Raw genomic sequence first — 6,228 nt, 5'->3', positions numbered from 1 at the left:
TTTTATGCAGAGCCTAATGACTCACAATTATGAGTAAGCTGACAAAAGCTTCAACAAGCTTAGATGTTCTATTAGCCAAAATGAATTGAGAATTAAAAAAATTTAAAAGGCCCTATAGGCAGGCACACTTAACTACAACAAGAAGTGACCACTCAAAGTTTGACAGCAAGGAGAAACTACCCCTGCTACTCTTGCTTGCTAACCAACAAAACAATAGGAATAATTAGTTTAGGGAAAAAATTTCCTATATATCTCAATATTACCAGAGGGTATCTCACTGACTTCGCACAATAACAAGTGGGGATTAACACAATAACGTAACAAATAATGGGATTTGGCAAAAGTTCTGAGAAGAAAGTTAAAAGTAATAAATGCACATATATTAAGAAATTAGATCTCAAACAATCTAACTTTATATCTCAAGGAATTAGAAAAAATAACATTAACAAAGTTAACAGAAGGAAATTACATATAAAGATCAGAGTGAAAATGAATGCAACAGAAATCAGAGAAAAATAACAAAGGCTCAATGAGACCAGAAGCTGATTTGTTAAAAAGATAAAAATTGATGAGTCTTTAGCAGGACTAAAAAAAGAAGGCTCAAAATTAGAAATGAAAAAGACAAACAACTAATACGATAGAAATACCCAGGACCACGAGAGACTATTATGAAAAATTATATGCCAACTAATTAGATACCCTAGAAGAGATGGGTAAATTTCTAGAAACACAGCCTAGCAATACTGAATCCAAAACAGAAAACCTGAACAGACTACTAATGGACAAAGAGACCGAGTCAGCAATCAAAGACCTCCCGCCACAGAAAGCTCCAGGAGAAATGGCTTCACTGAAGTCTACCAAACACTCAAAGAATTAACACCAATCTTTCTTAAACTTCCAAAACTTTGAGGAAGAAGAAATACTCCCAAACTCATTCTTTGAGGCCAGCACTGCCCTGACACCAAAGCCAGATAAGGCTACCATAAGAAAACTATAGATCAACACCCATGATGAACAGAAATACAAATTTTCTCAACAGAATATTAGCAAACCGAATTCATAAACCAAGTAAAAAGGATTATACACCATGACCAAGTGGGATTTATCCCTGTAATGCAAGGATGGTTTAACATATGCAAGTCAGTGTACATAATACATTACTAAAATGAAAGATAAAAATCACATCTCAACAGACGGGGGAGAAAACATTTGACAAAATATAACATCCTTTGATGATTAAAACCCTCAGGAGATTGGGTACAGAAGAAACACACCTCAACATAAGACAGGCCAAAAACGACAAACCCACAGCTAACATAATATTCAAAGGAGAAAACACTGAAAGCCTTCCCTTTACAATCAGGAACAGGACAAGGATGCCCACTCTCTACCCGTATTCGGCACAGCACTGGAACGACCAGGTGCCGCAGTTAGGCAAGACGGCGAAACAAAAGGTATCCAAATGGGAAGGGAAGAAGTAAACCTGTCGCTACTTGCAGATTGTAAGATTTTGTACACAGATAATCCCAAAGACTTAGACATCATCAGTGATTTCAGTACAGTTACAAGATACAAAACCAACGTACAGAATCAGTTACATTTCTTTTTTACATTTTTTTTTTATTTGACAGAGAGAGGAAGGGAGAAACATTGATTGGTTGCCTCCCATACATGCCTCCACTGGGTACTGAACCCGCCACCTTTTGGTGTACAGGATGATGCTCCAGCCAACTAAGCCATACTGGCCAGGGCTAATCAGTTACATTTCTATACACTAAAGATGAAACATCGTAAAAAGAAATAAAATGACCCTATTCACAGTAACATCAAGAACAACAAAATTCTTAGGACTAATTTTAATCAAGAAAATGAAAGATCTTCATAATGAAAACTACACGACTTTGCTGAAAAAAATCAAAGACACAAGCAAGTTGTTTACAGACTGGTAGAATTAATGCTGTTATAATGTCCATACAACCCAAAGTCATCTATATATTCTATTCAATCTCCATCAAAATACCAATGGCATTCTTCACCCAAGTAGAAAAAACAATCCTAAAATTTGTATGGAACCACAAAGGACACCAAATAACCAAAGCAATCCTGAAGAGAAAGGACAAAGCTGGAAATACCACACTTTATGCATTACAAAGCAACAGCAATAAAAATAGTATGGTACAAGCAAGATAAATGGAATAGAGTTCAGATTTAACCCCTGCTTATATAGTCAAGTAATATTTAACAAGGGAGCCAAGAACATCCACTGGGCAAAGAATAGTCTGGGAAAACTGGATAAACACATACAGAGCAATAAAATTGGACCCCTATCTTATACCATACGCAAAAACTCAAAATTAATCAAAGATTTAAACATAAGACCTCATACTATAAAAATTAGGGAAGTAGTTTCTTTACATGGGTAGTGGCAATGATTTCTTAGGTATGACAACAAAAGCACAAACAACATAAGCAAAAACCAACAAATCGGACTACATCAAAAATTAAAACTTGCATAGGAAAATAAACAATTCAAAAATTAAAAGGCAACATATGAAATGGGAGAAAAATAATTTTTTGTAAACCATATATCTGATAAGGGGTTAATAAAAAAATATATAAAGAACTCTAAAAGTTTAATTAAAAAAACAAGCAGAATAAATGGACATTTTTCCAAAGACATTCAAATGGCCAACAAGGTACATGAAAAGATACTCAGTATCACTAATCATCACGGAAATGGAAATTAAAACATGATTAGACATCACTTCACACCTGTTAAAATGGCCATTATAAAAAAAACACAAGACATAAGCGCTGGTGAGGATCTGGAGAAAACAGAATCCTTACACACTGTGGGTGCACTGTAAACTCGTGTGGTGCAGCCATATGGACCATCAGTATGGAGGTTTCTCAAAAAATTAAAGACAGAACCACCATATGACCCAGCAGTTCCATTTCTGGGTATTTATCTGAAGAAAATGAAAAACACTATCAAAAATATATACGCACTTCCACGTTCACTGCAGTATTATTTACAATAGCCAGGATATAGAAACTTGTGTCCACAAATACATGAAGAACATATAGTACATATATATCAGGAGAAATGAGGACATTCTGACATTTGTGACAACATGAATGAAACTTGAGCACACTATGCTGAGAGAGAGAAGTCAAAGACAAGTATAATATCACATGTGGAATTTTAAAAAGCTAAACCTGTAGAACAGAAAGTGGTGGTTACCAAGGAATGGGGGTTGGGGGACTAATACAAATCCAGAATTAGTAAATAAGCCCCAGATATATCAAAGTACATGTGAGTATAATCATCAAACTTGCTGAGAGTGAACCTAATTATTCCAACTGTCAAAAAGAAAGGATAATTATATAACATGATAAAGGTGCTAATATCACTTCCATAAAAATCATATTACAATATACAAATGTTCAAACACACTGTACACCTTAAATTTACACAATGTTATATGTCAGATAAAATTTTTAAAAGGACTCTAGAAGAGGGTGCATGCTTTATCTTACACCACTGGCATGGGACCTCCTTAAGTGCTCATTAAATTTCAAAACAACACAAATGTTAAGAGAGAACATACAATAAACTTCCATGTACTCAGAACCTAGCTCAAAGAATCATCCCTCAAAAACATTAACAAAAAAATCACACCAAAAACCAAACAAACCTCTACTTTCCCCCCTCTAGCCATCTGCAATCAGCTTAAACTGTTAAGCATTATTCTCCTTTCATGCCATTCCTTGGTCTATATCCTGAGATAAGGATACTTAGGAAATGGAAAATAAAAATAAATTATTTTGCTATTTGTTGCATTACCTGTTTTATTACTGACTTTAAAAATAAAATTTAAGCCCAGCTGGTGTTGCTCAGTGGTCGAGACAGACCCATGAACCAAGAGGTCACCGGTTCAATTCCTGGTCAGGGCACATGTCTGGGTTGTGGGCTCAATCCCCAGTAGGGAGCATGCAGGAGCAGCCTATTAATGTTTCTCTCTCTCTCATCAATGTTTCTATCTATCCCTCTCCCTTCATCTCTCTAAAAGGCCAATAAAAACATTTAAAAAATAGAGGGACATTTTAAAAAATCAAATTTAAATAAGCCATAAATTCCTATTATAACGCAATAATTTAATAATTAAAAAACATAAACATGCTTAATAAAAACTGTCTAATATAAATAAAAGTTGTCAGTAGATGAGCAGATATAAAAGCTGTGGTATATTTACAAAATGTACTACTTACTTGGTAGTAAAAAAGGAGGAAATCTTACCCTTTGTGACAGCATAGATAGACATGGAAAGCGTTATGCCAAGTAAAATAAGAACAGCAAGTATCATATGATTTCACTCATATGTGGAATCTAATGAACAAAATAATCTATAAAGCAAAACAGAGACAGACCCACAGTGAGCAGGCTGGCAGCTGTGTGTGCAGATTGCTGGGGGAGGTAGAAGAGGCTATGGGGGATTAAGTGGTGATGGAAGGAGACTTGGCATGGTGAACACACAATATTGTACAGACGATGTGTGTGCAAACCTGTATAAACCAGTCAACCCAATAAATTAAAAAAAAAAGGAAAAAAACCCTAGTAAACAAAAATGCATTTGAAATGTAATATATGTATATAGTTTAGTTCAGAAATTCTAAAAATTTATTCTAAACAGGAAAGAATTGTGTGACAAAGGTGTTTACTGCTGCATTTATTAATCATAATAAAAAGTGAACTAAATATTCACCAATAGGGAAGTAATTAACTTACAGTATAACCAAGAATCATAAAACTGATAAAACATTTTTTATTCTTATAGTATACTGTTCATGAGTTATTGCTGAGTTGGAAAATATGGTGACAAAACCATGTACTGATAGCATGTAAAATGCCAACAATGCATATATTCAGGCGGATTTTTAGATGATTTTTACTTTTGATATTTTTCTGTATTGTTTGTATATATATATATATATATATATATATATTTATTTATTTAAGTATATCTCTATTGATTTCAGAAAGAGGAAAAGAGAGAGAGAGAGAGAGAAAAACATCAATGATGAGAGAGTCATTGATCGGCTGCCTCCTGCACGCCCCCAACTGGGGATCGAGCCCACAACCCTGACCATGTGCCCTGACCGGGAATCGAACCCCAATCACCTGGATCCCAGGTCGACGCTCAACCGCTGAGCTACACCCAGCCAGGCTTGCTAGAATTTCTTATATCAGAATATATTCTTTTTATATAAGAGCTACAATATGGCTCTTTCCATTTTTCCATAGAAAAAAGTACATGGAGTTTGGGGATGCAATCAAGTTCACAAAAACCTCTGTGTGTCCTTGCAGTTCACTAATTTTCCTGTTTGGAGGACAGATGTAAGACTCATGTATATATGCATACTTGGGCTATTTTAATATTTAAATTTTAGAAATATCAATTAATTGGCCCTCAACTTTCAGGTTTATACATAAAGATGAAATACAAGATAATTATTTTCCAATTTGAGAAAATAAGTACTGGGTTATAACTCAAAATATAAAATACAGTCTATATTGATATGATTAAAATGGGAAGAGAAAAACTTCCCAAGCACAAAAATTTTAAATTTAAGTAGATACTTGACCCTCAAGAGTATTATTTATAACCAAAACCATCCAGGCAAAGGACTACATATTTTATTTTATAAATTTATTTTCTAACAGAATATATGGAAAAAATGCGTTCCTGGTGACCAAACAGTTACTAGTTTTTCATGTCATGTGCCAATGTTTTATGGAGCCTATTAATTCAACTGACAGACATAAGCAGCACAGGATAGTGAAGAGCACACAACACCTTTAAAGCTAGGATGCCCGAGTCTGAATTCTCTACTCCACAACTCACTCAGGACAAGTTATTCAACCTATGTGCCACAAATCAGTTTCCTCTCCTGTAATATAATAATAGAACCTACCTGATAGGGTTGTCACGAGGATCAAGTTCATATTCACTGCAGTCCTTAGAACAGCGACTGGCCCATCCATCACAAGTCCTGCACGTCTTGATAGTTACAAAAGCCAACCAACATGCAAGTATCATATTAGAAAGTGAGGAAAAAATGACTGGCCAAAATATAAACAAAGTTATATGCAGTCTATGAGAAGATACAGACACTGACAAATTAATCAGAGAAGTAAATAAGATATGAAGTATGGAACTGCTAACT

Source organism: Miniopterus schreibersii (assembly GCF_964146895.1).
Source record: "Miniopterus schreibersii genome assembly, chromosome: 12".
Taxonomy (NCBI): Eukaryota; Metazoa; Chordata; class Mammalia; order Chiroptera; family Miniopteridae; genus Miniopterus; species Miniopterus schreibersii.
Note: the sequence above shows the minus strand (reverse complement) of the source record.